Here is a 16589-nt window from a genome sequence, read left to right as displayed (position 1 = left end):
AAAGCCACGCCAAAACAGTTTAGTGCTTCAAAAGCCGAGCACTGGATGTGGACGAGATCTCACTACAAGCTCTGGGAGCTGGGAAAGTTTATGGAGCAGAAAGTATGGGATAAGGACGCTAGTGATAGTTTACTGGCTTGGCAATTCTTTTTAAGAGATGTTGATAGTGGGGGGCTGCTCCGGCGGAAGTAGGTCCAGACTCATTTAAGGCAGGAGCATGAAATTGGCTGCTGTAAAATTATGCATTAAATGTGCATTATGCTTAATAATACTATGTTGCACTTCTCGTGTTTACTCGGTGCCTATTGAGGCCGATCCAATTTTCTAAAGTTCTCCAATTGGGGCCCTATCAGGTTTCTAGCCAGAAGGTCACATTTCATTTGCTGATAGTGTATGTATCTATTATTTTGCTAAGGCGTTTCTCCTTTATAGTCATGACTACACATCTGTTTGTAAATCTTCCTGCCTATTAGGCGTAAGGTTGCTGTTCCCAAAACAGAAAAGAAATAACCTTTGTAGGTGGTACATTTGACACACAAACTACCAACGGCCGTGGTAGCTAGCAACTCAAGAGTTCAAAAATAAGACGCAGAAGGGAGAGATCTATTTCAGAACACACGTCGGAGGTAATTTTATGTTGCTTCACTGAAGGTGTTTAAATGACCTTTGGGAAATAATGGGTTTCGGTTCTGAAACTGGGAGACTAAGTGGAGAGGTAGGAATATGTGTTTAGTACAGTATGTGGTCAAGACTGTACCAAACTGGGAGCTGGATTGTTTTAATCAGAGGCAATGATAGGTGTTTTCAGGCTAGAAAAACACACATTATTTCCAATCATTTCTCCAGCACCGAGTTCCATGTGGGTATAATACAAACACAAAACCATGTTTATGATAAGAACTCTCTCTCTCTCAGCCTGCTCATCACTTGGAAAAATACCAGCTTGCTTGTTTGGTGCTTTTCTTGCTTAGAGCTATTAGGAGAATGTTTGAAAGATTTCTGCTTGGTTTACACAGTTTCACCAACAATCTGAGCATTCATGGCTCCATAACAGGGTGGTCTTCGGAGTGGAACTAGTTGGGTACCATTCCGTTATTTGGGTGGAAGGGCAATTGGGCAATAAGGTCGATTGTTTTCAGGTTTAGTAGCAAGAGGCAATATGGTGACGGGTCTCAGTGTCTCAGTGGCCTTGAAGTAGGACTGTAACTAGTGCTGTCCTCTGTAGGGATGTTGGAGAGAGCAGCACTGTAGCTCATGCCTACCAAAGTGTAAGGCCAAAGAAACATAGGTAGCTGCTTTATACTGAGTCAGACATTGCTTTATCTAGCTCAGTATTGTCCACACTGACTGGCAGCAGCTTCTCTAAAACTCTAGGTAGGCGTCCTTCTCAGTCCTACCTGGAGATGCCAGGGACTGAACCACAACAAAGTAGCACGGCAGAGGCAGGGGCTATCTACTTCAGTGGGGTGCGAATCGATTTGGGCACAAAACGATTTGCACCCAAATCTCCCTGTTTTGGACGATTTGTGAACAAAACAAATTGCCCCTGTTCTAGCTGGCCAGATTCCGGTCCAAAACAAGTCACCCAGATTTCGGGACTGAAAAATTTGTAGATTCAGACCTCCATTTTGTGGCGATCTGTCTTGCTGTCTCCATTTTGTGTAAGTATTATTTATTTATTTTTTTAAACCTACCCTCCCAAGGGATTGGTGACTTACAGTGTGCAACGATTGGCTGGCGACTCCCCCCTGGTTCCAGATTGGCTCATTTCCATTCAAATCTTTTGTGTTCAGGGCCCCTGAATTAACCCCAGCCTGCGTTGGCACAGGCCTTGCTCTGGGGACACTGCAGTGCAGCCTGCCCTCCTCTCTCCCCCAGTCCCAGCCTCATATCTTCCCCCACAGCCGATCTTTTGTGGCTGTGTGCAGCTAGAAAGGCTCCCAGGCAAGCTGCTAGAGTTCCCTCTCTCCCTGCCTCTCAGCTGTTTGGTGGATGGGCGGGGCTTCCAGAGAGGCCTCCATGCAGGCCTCCCTGAAGCCGAAGGAAAGAAGCAAGCAAGCAAGCAAGCAAGCAGGGAGTGTCTAGCACCAGAGCTCTCTGCAGACCCTCTGCCCAGCCCTGCCTTAGTAATGGAGTGATGATGTGATTTCCTTTTTGTGGCTATCTCCCATCTGCCTTGAATATTTAGGGACCGGCTTGCCATAGGGCTTTGGTATTGAGCAGAGATGTAGGGCAAGGCGGGAGGAATATGTAATTGAAGTGGATTGCTGGTTTTTAATTTTTCTAATTTAAAAAAAAAAAAACATCCAAAAAGTCCTATAAGTGGCTTGTTTCATGGCAGAAAATTACAAAAATGTCTGGAACTGAAGCCACCCCTTAGACCATCATTCCACCCCCATATGGAAGAATCTGCCTTCATTAAAAAAAAGGGTAAAACGCCCCCCCCTTTCTGCCCCAGCCTTTAGATCACCTGTCCTGGAATGACGTGGCCTAGGGCTTGGGCATTGAGCAGAGATGTAGAGCAGGGTGGGAGGAATATGTATATTTAGATTGAAGTGGATTGGACAAATTGTTTGGTTTTTTAAAAAAAGACATCCCAAAAGGCCTATAAGTGGCTTGATCAGGGCAGAAAATTAGAAAAACTTCTGGAACAAACAATATTATTTGTTTATTTATTTATTTATGAATGCACTATGCTCAAGTTGATTTGCAACCCAGAAGGTCTGAGAACTGTGAAGCATGTGTTGTGCTTTTTATCTTTATTTCATTAGAAATGCATTATACGTCCAAGCTGGTTGGACATGTCCAAAAACCTCACTCACACTATTTACACTGTATGTCATCAATCCGTATGATTCTGTAATGATATGAAATGTTAAGGAGGCCCCACACCACCCTAGGGATGGCCCTGTTGCTGACTGAGGCAACTACTGCCTCCACTGCTTCTAATTGGAAGCACTGGTTTCTAATTAGAGTAGGAATACTCTTCCCCCTTCAGTCACCTCTACAGTGACAGTCAGGCACTCACCTGTTCCTGTATCTATATCAGGCTTGGCCAATCCACAGGCTTCATATTGCCTGTTAATGAAAGGACAGGGTTATGCATTGGCAGGGGTTGGGTGTCTGGGGGGGGGGGGAGGGTGTGTCCCTGGGCCCTTGCGGGGTCCCACCAACTGAGTGATAGTTTGCTCTTCACTTTATTTCCTGCCTCTTCAAATCAGATAGTGGGGAGGTGGGGGCAGGGCCCTTTCGACCTTGCTGTTATGCCCCTGTGTATTTGGTATTCTTTTCTGTGCCCAAAAACATCTCTGAAGTCACAGTACACAGTCCCAGGGGCTCACAACAACAGCAACAGCTGCTGCTGCTGCTACTAACTACTACTAGTACTATTTATCCACCACGTCCCAACAAGAAGTCTCAAAGCATTTTATTATTATTATTATTATTATTATTATTATTTATTCCTTGTTTACAAAGTCAGACAGGTGTTATTGACTGGTTTGTTTTATCCAGACATCGAGTCCTTCCCAAGGACCTGGGATGGCTAAATTTTATCATCAATACTGTTGGTTATTATAGATATCGTCGCAAGATATAGGCTGTTCCCAGTATTATTATTATTATTATTATTATTATTATTATTATTATTGAACTGTTATACTGCCCTTCCAAAAGGCTCAGGGTGGTTTACATTAAAACACCATTAAAATCAGTTAATAATTAAAATAAAAATTATAAAAACACAAAACAATGATTAACAATATTAAAAACATCGTAAAACAACAATTAAATAATCAGAACAATTTAAAAACAAGTTTTAAAAAGCTGAGAAAGCCTGGTTGAAGAGATGTGTTTTCAGAAGTTTCTTAAAAATTGCCAGAGATGGGGAGGCTCGTATCCCAGCAGGGAGCGCATTCCACAATCTCAGGGCAGCAGCTGAGAAGGCCCTTCTCTATGTAGCCACCAAACGTGTTGGCGGCAACTGGAGAAGGACCTCCTCAAGTAACCTCATGGGAAAATAATAAATAATGGGGTTCCCTGTCTCAAAAGGGCACAGAGTCCAAAAAGAAACATAAGGTAGGCCCCTGCAACCATCACTGGAGGGATGCTGTGCTGTGGTTGGGTAGGAACAGTTGCTCTCCCTCTGCTAAATATTAGAGAATTGTCACTCTAAAAGGTGCCTCTTGCACAATTGGTAGGGGTAGGTTGCAGATCCTCTGACATGCAGTAAACCCCAGAGTACCTGACATCAAGGTTCATAAGTAAGACTTTGTCAAAACCGAGCATAGACCTACATCCCATTGAGCCAAGAATTTGAGCAAAGTGGCAGCATTTTTCTGTATAATTTGCCTGTCATGCTTCAATACTATCCTGCTCCCATTACACTCATGAGGTAAGTTAGGTTGTGAGACTGGTCAGGGTCATCCATTGAACTTCATAACCAGGCACCAATCTGAACTCAAGCCTTCCCATTTGGCCTATCACTCTGTTCACTATTCTGTGCCATACTGGCTGACCACTTAATGCACTAATGCATACAACATTAATGTGAATGCATATGCTTTTGAAGATTTTGGATATTATAAATTTCAGCACGCACTCAAATAAATTAATTATTTCATGATATGGATCTTTTCTCCTGCCATGCATTGTTACTATCTGGGATTTCAGAATTGTGTATAAGTACATAGAAGTGCTTTAATTTACTGAGATCAAGGACTTTCTAGGGGGTGGGGAGTTTGGATGATCCTTATTTGCTCAATAATGTTTCCCAGGCATGAGCCAAACAAATTCTAAAGTGAACAGTTGGTGATGAATGGCTGCATGCCAAAGTTCGTTGGGTAATGAAGGAGTTAAGGAAGTAATTAATAAAGATTTCTAGTTATCTGCCAGCTAACTTAGGGAAGAGGTGATAATTAATTCAGATTCCAGCATGGATGCCTTTTTTCCATCCATAAAAATACAGAATTTCTACAAATGCTACAGACTCTATCACCTGTTTACTTTGCATATATTGTGTACTAGATGATGGTGTTCTGAGAGGGAAATGTCCACTATCATAAAAGACTAAAGATGAGGGGCAGAGCTGACTATTAAGAGTGACTTTCCCCTGCCATTTCCTTCCTAATATGTATTTCAACACAACATAAGATCATCATGCTATATGTGTTGCCCTTCCCCTATATGAACAGACAATTATATGATATTCTCAAAGCACTAAACAGAGAAAAATAAGAAGATTGTCCCCTGACTCAAAAGCGCTCATAATCTAAAAGAATCATAAGGGAGACCCCAGCAACTACCACTGGAGGGATGATGTGCTGTAGTTGGATAGGAGCAGTTGCTCTCCCCCTGCTAGATATAAGAGAACCGCCACTTTAAAAGGTGCCTCTTTGCTTAATTAGTAGGGGTAGGTTGCAGCCTCTGAGTCAGACATAAACCCCAGCCGCATTCAGACATTTAAAATCCAGCCGCACTCACAGGTACAGGGCTGAAAGGGAGTGGGAAGTTCCTCCATGGTGCTGCCAGTCATTTCCTCCAGCTGTCTCACTCACAATACAGGCACAGTTTGTGTTGAGAGAGATACGCTGGGACCGTGATGGCCAGTGCTTCTGCAACTGGCCGCCTGGATTGCCCAAGGCTGCTGATCATGGAAGCGTCGGCCACCACAGTTCCGGCATTTCCCTCTTCACACATAAGCAGGATAGCTGGAGGTGGGTGAGTGACAGTGCTTGGGTGGGAATTTCAGCACTGTAACCGTGGGTGTGGCAGGATTTTAAACATCTGAATGGGGCTGATATATATAGCTGTATTCCCAAATTATGTGGTACGAGTGTACAGATTTCTGTACACTCATACATGTTTTTGTGTGAATGACTTGTATTTGCATTCACTTAAAAAATGAACCTGGGTACAAGCCCCTCAAATGCATGGCACAGATGGGACGAAAGAACCTGAGTGTAGATCTGTTTCTCAGTACACTGTATACTTGCACAAGTGCTGAACACAACATATGCATAGGGCTTTCTTGTGTGTGGCGGGGGAGAAATGTACAGTGGTGTCACATGTATTAAATTTAGATGTTACTTGGGAAAAAGGGAAAGAGTGGCAATAGATCCTTGGGTCCCTGGGCATCTTCTCCAGTTGTTTACATAGCTTCCAGATGATGCCATTGCTGGACCACTGCATGGATAGGTCTTAGGGACACCAAAGTGGGTTGGCTGGTGATGGGTGCTACCTACCACCCAACCCACAAAAGAAATGGGCAAGCAGGCGATTAATTTTCATTAACCTAATCCCTCAAAGGATCCTCTGGGGGGAGGGTTGGGAAAGGTTTTTGGTTGGTTTTTTAATTGGCTCCTTGCCTATTTCTTTTCTGGGTTGGGTAGTAGGTAGCATCCATCATGCCCTACCACCCAACCCACTTCGGTGTCCCTAGGACCTACCCATGGAGGACCAGTGGGGTGATTTGAGTTCTCCATTGTTCCCTTTGGGCGATTTTCAAATTTTTTGCCTATTTCCAATTCAATTATTATTATTTATTTATTCTTGTTTACACAGTCAGACAGGTGTTATAGACTGGTTTGTTTTATCCAGACATCGTGTCCTTCCCAAGGACCTGGGATGGCTGAATTTTATTATCAGTATCGTTGTTGTTGTTGTTATAGATATCATCGCAGAATATAGGCTGTTCCCAGTAACGCTGCTTTTTGTAATTGGCTGATGGTGATTTCTGTAGCCCCTATGGTGTTGAGGTGCTCTTCAAGGTCTTTTGGAATTGCACCTAGGGCGCCAGTTACTACTGAGATTATTTTGGTCTTCTGCCACAGCCTTTCAATTTGTAGATCTTTGTATTTTGTTATTTTTTTCTATTTCTTTTTCTTCTATTCTGCTACCCCCTGGTATTGCTATGTCGATTATTTTAATTTGTTTTTCTTTCTTCTCGACTACAGTTATATCTGGTGTATTGTGTGACAGATGTTTGTCTGTTTGTAGTCGGAAGTACCATAATATTTTTGCATCTTCATTTTCTACAACCTTTTCAATGTTATGGTCCCACCAATCTTTGGCTACAGGTAGCTTGTATTTTTTGCAGATGTTCCAGTGTATCATCTCTGCTACCTTGTCATGCCTTTGTTTGTAGTCAGTCTGTGCGATCTTTTGACAACAGCTGATTAGGTGGTCCACTGTTTCATCTGCTTCTTTACAAAGGCGGCACTTGCTGTTTGTTGTGGGTTTTTCTACTTTTGCTCTTATTGCATTTGTTCTTAGTGCCTGTTCTTGTGCAGCCAGTATTAAACCCTCTGTTTCTTTCTTCAAGTTGCCATTCTTAAGCCATTGCCAGGTCTTGGTGATGTCTGATTTTCCACTTATATTGTGCAAATATTGACCATGCAGGGGCTTATTTCTCAATTTTTCTGCTCGGTTCTTGACGTGTTCTTTCTTGTAGGCCTGCTTTGTTTCATTGGTGTTGAATCGTTTCTTGTTCTTGACCATTTTCAGTGCATCTTCTTCACTGTCCTTGATATATTCTTCAAGGCCTCTTTTCTCTTCCTCTATTGTTTGATGGACTTGCAGCATTCCTCTTCCACCTGAGCTGCGAGGGAGGTATAGCCTATCTACATCACTGCGGGCATGCAGAGCATGATTGATGGTCATTATTTTCCTGATCTTATTATCTAGCGTCTCTAGCTCTGCCTGGGACCAGTCTATTATTCCTGCAGTGTATCCGATAATAGGTATAGCCCAGGTGTTTATGGCTTGTATGGTGTTCCCGCCATTGAGTTTGGACTTGAGGATTTTTCTAACTCTCCTGATGTATTCACTTTCATTTTTTTCTTTTAACTTCAGTGTGTGTGATGTTATCCGCCTGGAGAATGCCCAAGTATTTGTAATGTTCTTTCTCTTCCAGGTTCTTGATGTTGCTTCCATTGGGCAGTTCTAGTTTTTCTTATTTTTCCTCTGTTCATTATTAATGCAGCACACTTGTCTAGTCCAAATTCCATTGCTATATCACTACTGAATATATGGACAGTGTTTAGCAGTGATTCGATTTCTGATTGGGACTTTCCATACAGCTTCAGATATTCCATGTATAGCAGATGGTTTGTTTTACTTAATGATTTAGATGTTTGGTATCCGAGGCCTGTTTTGCTTAGTATTTGTGAAAGTGGAGTCATGGCGATTACAAACAACAGAGGGGATAGTGAGTCCGCTTGGAAAATACCTCTTCTAATGCTGACCTGTCCAAGTGTCTCGCCATTTATTGTTAACTGTGTACTCCACATGCTTATTGCTTTTTAAAATAAATATCTGAATGTTTTTGCTGACACCAGTTGTTTCTAAACATTTTAGTATCCATGTATGAGGCAATGAGTCGAAGGCCTTCTTGTACTCAATCCATGCAACACTTACATTGGTTTTGCTTCTCTTGCAATTTTCTAAAATCATTTTGTTAATCAGCTGCTGGTCTTTTATGCCTCTGGTGTTCGGGCAGTTTCCTTTCTGTTCAGCTGGAAGCTGCTTATTAGTTAATAAGTGTTGCATTACTTCATCTGCTATTATTCCAGTTAATAATTTGAACATGGTTGGCAGGCAAGTTATCGGTCTATAATTACTTGGAACTGCACCTTTTGCTGGGTCTTTCATGATGAGATGAGTTTTGCCAGTTGTTAGCCATTGTTCAATATCACCTCCTTGCAAAATGTGATTGAACTGTTTTGATAGTTGTTTATGAAGGCTTGTTAGGTGTTTAAGCCAAAAGCCAATCAGTTCATCATCGCCTGGTGCAGTCCATTTTTTAATTTTCTTTGCTCTTTCACTTATTAATTCTGGTGTTATTATTAGATCTTGCATTTGTTGGTGACATTTTTCGACCTCTTTTACCCAGCCTGCTTTTTATTATAATCTGTTATTATTTATTTATTTATTTATTTGCACAGTCAGACAGGTATTATTGACTGGTTTGTTTTATGCAGACATCGAGTCCTTCCCAAGGACCTGGGATGGCTGAATTTTATTGTCAATGTTGTTGCTGTTGTTATAGATATCATCGCAGAATATAGGCTGTTGTTGTTGTTGTTGTTGTTGTTATTATTAATAATAAATCTATTATTATTATTGCTATTTGATGCTGAACTGAATTGCAAAAAATGATTCATGCACACTTCTACAGACATAATTGCTATATCAAGCACCATGCTGAACCACTGTTTTCATTCCACTCATAGCACGAGAGTGAAACCTCTGCAGCATGATGGGTTGTAGTGTGGAAGCAACTCTGGTCTCTCAAAATATCTAGTTCCATCATAATGTGTACTTTTTAAAGAAAATTGCAAGGGGTGCCTCTTTACTCAAGAAGCTATAAAGCAGATAGTGGTGCCCATAGAGAGGAAATTGGTATCTTGCATGGCTGATTCCCTGCAATGGGTGACAGAGCTAGGTAAGGGAAGCTGAGAAGGCAGCAAGTAGCCATTCTGGAGCCAGCAAGCAGCCATCCTGCTTAGTTATTGTGTATGAGCAATTATGTCTGTTTCATGCAGCCCCTTCCAGGAAGTATATTTAATTGCCCTTGAAGAACAGACTTTGAAGCTATTCCCACTATCACTGGAAAGCAGGCTAAGGGAGCTTAGCCTACTTTCCAGTGATCGTGCGAACCACCGGGCTCACAGGCGAGCCTGGTGCTCCCAAGGCGGCTAGCCTGCCTAAACCACCCTCCCCTTAAATGAGGTTAACAGAGCGAGTGCTCCATTAACCTCATTTTGTTGCTTGTGTGTCGCCGCAGTGCGTGGCGATACACAAGTAGACTCCCGGGCTCAGGGGTCTCCAGGATGCCCCGCGTGCTTGCGCAGGGCATCCTGGAACGTCCGGGGGCCATGCAGCCCCCTATCAGCACAGCCCCTGCTGGCTCCCTGACAGAGCTAGCAGTTGTGTGGGCAGCTGATCTGGCCACCCAGCTGCAAGTGACTGCTCGTCTGCAGGGAGACCCTGCAGAACACCCTCAGGCACTTCACATGTGTTGTGTGAAGCGCCTCTTTGACTCAAATTAACCTTGGTGGCCATAAGAAATGACACTTTTTAAATGCACCTTTGCATGGATGGCCCAAGAGATTTGGGTGCCTGAAGTGGGTGCCAAATGTGGCTCCTTACCTGGTGGTGCACAGGGGTGATCTGATGTGCTCAGCCAGCAGGTGGAATGAGCTCTTCCTTTCCCCCCTTCTCCTTCTGTGTTGGATTTTAAAAGAAAGAGGGGGATGGAGTGGAATTTGAATTTGAGTCAACCCCTTTGAATTTGAGTCAACCCCTTGTTTAGCAGAGAAACCCAGGAAGAGAACAGAGCGCATAGAGGTGATCTGTAGACAATTGTTTAGAGTGAAAAAACAAGTACAGGCAAACCTCGTAACTTGCGGGGGTTCCATTCCTCGCCTACTATTGCGAGTAACAAAACTGCAAGAATTGAGTCATTATGCCTAGGGGAAAAGGAGGGTTAGGTTCCAGAATGGACCCAAAAGGTGGGGAAATGCGGGGGAAAGGGGAAAACACAAAAAAATTAAAACTGTTTACTGTACCATGCCCCCCAATTTGCAAAATGCCTCCAAAATTGCAGAAAATTTGTTGTTGTTTTTTAAAAAAGCATTGAGTTGGAAAATAACTGTTCCTGACTCCTCCAGACAAAATGGCGGCTGGAAGTGACCTCCATGGTCACAGCTGGCCCTCTAGGAACCACTGATATGAGGGTGTTAACCCTTTCAAATAATGCAACAGGGTGTCAATTTAGACACCTGCGAATACATCAGTCTCTGGACATAGAGTCCATGAGTAATGAGGTTTGCCTGTAAAGGTTACAAACTTAAAGAAGTTACAAACTTAAAGACCACATTGTACCAGCTACCTCATGGTGGAAAGAATAAGAAAAGAACAGAGAGAACAAAGAAGAAGGGAGTCTCCTAAGAATAACAGTCTACCAATCAGAAGAGTTAGAACAGAGATTGACAGAGTATAGAGAGATAGAAGATACAAGAGGGCAGTCTTACATTCTCTATTTCTGTGGTGTTGAGAGTCGATGCCTGTGGAGTCACATTTCCAACAGACCTCTCCTTCCTTTACCTTCTTTTTCTGCTCCATCTCACTCTTTTTCAAATCCTGTGGAGGAGGAGGAGCTCTTTGTAACTGCTGGCTGACTGGATGGCTCGATCATATTGCTGCGGTGTGCCACTGGGTATGGGGTGGGAGCTAGATCTTATAGTCCAGTGGTTCCCAACCTGGGGTCCTCTGGATGTTGTTGAACTACAACTCCCATCATCCCCAGCTTCAAGAAAGTGGTTGGGAGCCACTGCAATAGTCCATTACATGCTGCCAGACCAGATGGCAACAAGCAGCCGCCATGTTGACCCTGGGATCGGGCCTGATTCTGGTGGTTCACACAGATGTGCAAAACCAGGCTGGGCTCCCTCAGCCTAGTTCCACACGTGCGTGTGAATAGCCTCAAAGCCTACACCATGTCAGTCAGTCAGTCAGTCAATCATCTTTATTCAGTCAATTGACCAGCGGACACCATGGTGATCCAGATCCATTCCATACTACAGAGTTGAGCTTAGAAAAGCTAAGCTCTGTAGTCTGGATCATCATGGTGCAGAATTTGTTTGTTCAAGCCCAGAGTGCACACAGATCAGCATGCTTTTTTCTTATGCATAATTAGTTCTACCATGTTTAGGCCTTTGCCATTTTTTTAAGCTTCTTCTAGTCGTGGGAAGAGGCAAGGGGCTGTTGAAGCCCTGCCTCCACTGACTACTTTGCCCATCCTAGGGCCCTTTACCAATGCTAGGCATTGTTCTTCTGCAAATACATGAAGCAGAATTAAAACTGTGGTTCCATGGGGTTCTTGATGTAGCACTATAGTCTCCATAAACATTCTAATAAACACATTTACATGAGAAAGATCCAAAGTATTTTAATGAGAAGTACACCCATTCTATTTTAAATCACCAAAGATGTCTTGTTTGAAACTAACCATCTAAATGAGTCATCTTCTGTTATCTTTTGGTCATAGCATTGTTGAAACTGGCCCTTTAATTAGTCATTTCCTATTCCTCTATGAGCCTTTTCTTCCTCTATAGAGTCAGGGCACTCCTACCATTTGCTCGTTCATTAAAAAAAAAAATACATTTAATAGCACTTAAGGGGGGAAATGGAATAATTAAGCAAATTGGGCACTTTTAAAAAAAAAGCCCAAACTCTAACTGTGGAATTTTAGATCTGAAATACTGCCACTAACAAGGTTTTAAAAAATTTGTGAGGACAACACAGAAAACACTAGGCTTCACAGTGACATCGTCTGGATTCTCTGTAATAATGAAGTGAACAAACAATGACAACTCCAAGGAAAATGGCTGGTGTGGAAGCAAAGTCATTCAACCACCCCTCTGTCTTCTGTCAGTTCGGCAAGCAATGCTAGTATACTTGCAAGCAGAACTTTGTAAACATGAGCTAGAAACATATTTTTAAAATGGAAGCTGATTTTTGTGTTCAGTTCTGTACTTGTTTCATTCCTGGGGAATAGCAGCATCAATAGTCCTATCTGGCAATAGATTTGTAGGTTCCTAAAGGCCCATATCATTGAACCAAGAATTGGGAAGGGGTGTAGGGTGTTGGTGCATACTCTAAAAATGAGTCTGTATCACTTGTAAAGGAATGGCCTGAAAGCATCAAGCTAAGAGGGGTCCATTAAGGGTTTCTAAGAACATTTCTATCAAAGGTTACACTCAGTAATTCACAGGCTGTTCCCTATTCCTCCATTCTCCATTTGCAAAATTTGAGTTCCACTTGCTTTGCCTCAAAGAGTTATTATGAGGCTAAAATGTTTTGTGCTGAGATGTGATTGTCTATAACGATGACCACATGAATCACTAAGGTAGCTAAAATGAAAAGAAGTCTTTCAGTGGGTTCTGAATTGTGAAAAAGATAATTTTGATTTTTCTTCTTCTTGCGATCAGGTTTGCTGGAGTAATAAACCTCAGGCAAGGCAGCTTGAAGTCATAAGCAAGTGTGGGCTTCTTTTATTAAACTTTTCTTCCTATTGATTTTTCTTTTCATGCTAATATTATTTCTTTTCATGCTAAACGGTGTATCAAATCAAAATGAACAAAACTTAGAAAAGGACAATAATAATTGAAGTGTGGCGTGGCAGTGACTCCTCTGGTAAAAATGACTATTGGCATTAAGAACTGGGAAATCAAAGCCCTGCCATATATTGTTTTAGGGTTTTAATTTCTGTTTTAATTTGTTTTATCTTGCTGTAAAGCACCCAAAGATGTATGTTTGGCGTGGTGTACAAACATAATAAAACAAACAAACAAATAAAATAAGGCAGGCCAACAGAGCTTAATAAACTTGCTCCCTGTCTGGGATTAGGGTAAAAAGAGAAGCACAGCTGTCAGGCATTTGACCGGCTCCAATACATCGCTGTTGGACTTCATTTGGCTTGTTGGACCACAATGTGGGGCCTTGTCTTGGGCATAGCAGATACCTGTAGAAATTAATCTTGGTCCTATCCAGATGATAAACAAAAGAACAAGGATGCTAAATTTGGAAAGAACTAAATCTGGAACAAACATGCTTCTTTAGGACAAGGCGGGGATTAGAGACAGGGCCTTTTCAGTTGTGGCAGCTTTGGAACACCCTCTTAGAAGAGATCTGCCATGCTTCCTCCCTCACTGTTTTTTGTTTTTGTTTTTAAATTAAAAACACATCTATTTAAAGAGGCTTTTAAATGTTTTGTCTGCTGCTTATATCTGGTAGGTTTTTTTACTCTTATTAGTTCTCAGGTTTTAGTTTCAAAAATCTGAAACTTTTTTAGTTTCAAAAAAATTTCAAAAATTTGAAACTTGTAAAATTTGTAATTTTAAATGTGGTTTTAGCCTGGTCTTTTAACTTTTTATTAATCTTTTACTTTACATCGTATCTATTTTACTAATCTTGTGAGCCACCTTGAGCAGTCGTATCCTAGAGGGGTGGGGTATAAATATTTTAAATAATAACAAGAAGGAGCCAATTATGGGTATAGGAAGCACCTGCTTAAGCTTGATTCCATAGCTTCCTCTTGATCTTTGTCACTGTGGCTAAATCTGGAAATGACATACTTCTTTCGCTCTGAAGTGCTGCTTCCTTCCCGGCTTTCACTGTTTAGAGGACTTGGCATTTCCCTGAGATTTCTACTGTGAATGCAGTTCTTTGCCTGCTTCTTATAGCCTTGGATCTGGCAACATATTGAGGCTGTTCTCACGCTTACCCTAACCCAGGCTAGGGAAGCCCAGCCTGGGTTAGGCGGCATCTGAGAATCGCCTGGATTGGGCCTGATCCCGGCAGGGCAGCACTGCCTAGCCCAGCTTTTAAACCTGGCTCTTAGCCAGGATTAAGGGCCCTAGCAATCATGTGTTCACTGGGGCTATATTTAGCCCCAGCGGACACAGAGATGGGTGCTTAGAGTGCCCGTCTCCTGGGAGCATCCCCCAATGCATTGTTCATGTCACACAGTGCATTGTGGCGTATCTGGAGTCTGAGATGCAATATCCCAGCCTCCAGAGCTCCGTGCTGTGCCACGCAGCGTGGTTCATCTGGGAGCACACTCCACGCTCCCAGAAACAATCAAGTGCTCGTCTGGGGAGAAGGTGAATTCCGTGTTCCCCCCCACACCCACCCCCCCACCCCTCCCGCCTGGTTGTGTGAACTACTTCATTGTTTTAGATGAGTAGACTTCACTTTTTGAGGAACTTCACACCATGCTTTCCTGGGACTTGGCTTGCAGTTCAGCTAAACCAGATCATTAAAATGTTCCCTTCTTTTTTCATTTAGACCTGCAGAATTATCTAGGCAGTCTGATGTAAGCTTGTTTTTGAAGTGTTCCACTTTATCTTCCAGTTTGCAAACATTGGTTCTTGTATTGGATTCAAGAATAATTATGCCAATTTTGGGTCAAGATTGTTGCAGATCAAAGACGATAATTTCATACGTTTGCCGACATAGTAAGGGCCCTGCATACTGTAGATATGATCATCACAATGTCGTTTGTCAACCAAGACTGATCTTTGAATTGCTGCCCCAAGATTGAGAGGTAGGGGTATAAAGAGAGAGTTTTGATTCAGACATCAAAACTCTCTCTTTTTACCCTTACCCACATGGCTGCCATTGGAAACAACAGCGCTCTCTCTCTCTCTCTCTCTCTCTCTCTCTCTCTCTCTCCTGCTAATGTATGTTAAAACAAAACACATTATGTGACATCATTAGTTGCAAATGGCAGCTACTGAAATGGAGCATGGGTGGAGAGGCCCACAGCATCATATAATGTCATATGCTTTGTATTACTAAATACAAAACACATCGTGATCCAAGCTCTGGAGGCTGGGTTATTACCAGAAAGAGGAGGAGGAGATGCAAAGCTGCTGCTAGTTCAGAGCTTAGTGCCTGCTCTCTGGCATGGTAACACTCTTCTTCTGAAACTTTACAACATTTGAGCCTGAGGATCAGCTGCTTAGAGGCAGCTGCTAGAGAGTCAATTTGGGCTTTGGGAAACAGGGTCTTAGTCAGGCATGGAGGGAGCCCGCTGGTGGCCGTAGGACAACGTCCCACCATTTGCTCCCCTTTTCATTTATCACTGCACACTAGGGCACATGCACCCAAGCCATGCCCCCTGCGTCCACATTGGATGCAGGGGGCATGGTCTGTGCTAGGATGGGGCTATTCAACAACAACAACAACAACAATAAGAACAAATATTTATATACTGCTTTTCAACAAAAGTCTCCAAAGTGGTTTACATATAGAAATAAATAAATAAAATAAAATGTGAGCCCCTCTCCCCAAAGGGCTCACAATCTAAAAAGAAACATAAGATAGACACCAGCAACAGTCACTGGAAGTACTGTGCTACAGGTGGATAGGGCCAGTTACTCTCCCCCCTGCTAAATAAAGAGAATCACCACATTAAAAGGGTGCCTCTTTGCCCAGTTAGCATGGCTTCAGCCCCGTTGCAAAGTTTCCCCTCCTCAGACAGTGGTTCGTTGAATCCAGGGGCGGAGCCACCATTGTGTGAACAGGTTCAAAGAACCCAGGCCACCAATGAAAAAGGCCACTGCAAGACCCCTTGCACGTGATGTCACGCACATGGGGGGGCGGTGTGGCTCAGGCTCCGGAGAGCCCCCAGCAAGCTCTTCCTCCATCCATTTCAGGGAGGGTTTGCCGCCTGACTGCCTTTATTTCCCTTTCTCTCCCTCCAGTGAGGGAGAGAAAGAGAACTAAATGCTGTTAGGCAGCAAGCACTGCCTGAAATGGATGGAGGAGACCTCGCTTGGGCTCGCCGGAGCATGGGCCACGCCCCCATGCGTGTGAGTGGGAGCAGCTCCCAGACAGTGATTCAAAGAACTGCTGACTGGGGTGCAGAAACTTTGCAATGGGGTGGAATAGCCCCACCTAGGCACTGACCACACCCCCTGCATCTGACATGGATGCAGAGGGAGTGGCCACTAGGGACCCTTCCCAGCCAGCATGTCATTGAAACCCTGGCTGGCTTGGGTTCCCCCCTCTGCCTCACTAAG

General features: G+C 43.1%; 1 long non-coding RNA gene across 2 annotated transcripts in view; it reads left to right on the top strand.

Annotated features, from left to right (window-relative positions):
* Positions 1 to 441: 441 nt before the first annotated feature.
* The window catches only part of LOC128346544 (uncharacterized), a 78025-nt gene continuing 61877 nt past the window's right edge, over positions 442 to 16589 (top strand). For both annotated transcript variants that reach the window (XR_008317040.1, XR_008317039.1), the window contains exon 1: positions 442 to 626. This is a non-coding gene — a long non-coding RNA (uncharacterized LOC128346544). The remainder of the gene's footprint in view (positions 627 to 16589) is intronic.

This window comes from Hemicordylus capensis, chromosome 2, assembly GCF_027244095.1.
Source record: "Hemicordylus capensis ecotype Gifberg chromosome 2, rHemCap1.1.pri, whole genome shotgun sequence".
In the NCBI taxonomy this organism is placed as follows: Eukaryota; Metazoa; Chordata; class Lepidosauria; order Squamata; family Cordylidae; genus Hemicordylus; species Hemicordylus capensis.
Note: the sequence above shows the minus strand (reverse complement) of the source record. Positions and strands in the feature narration are given on the sequence as shown.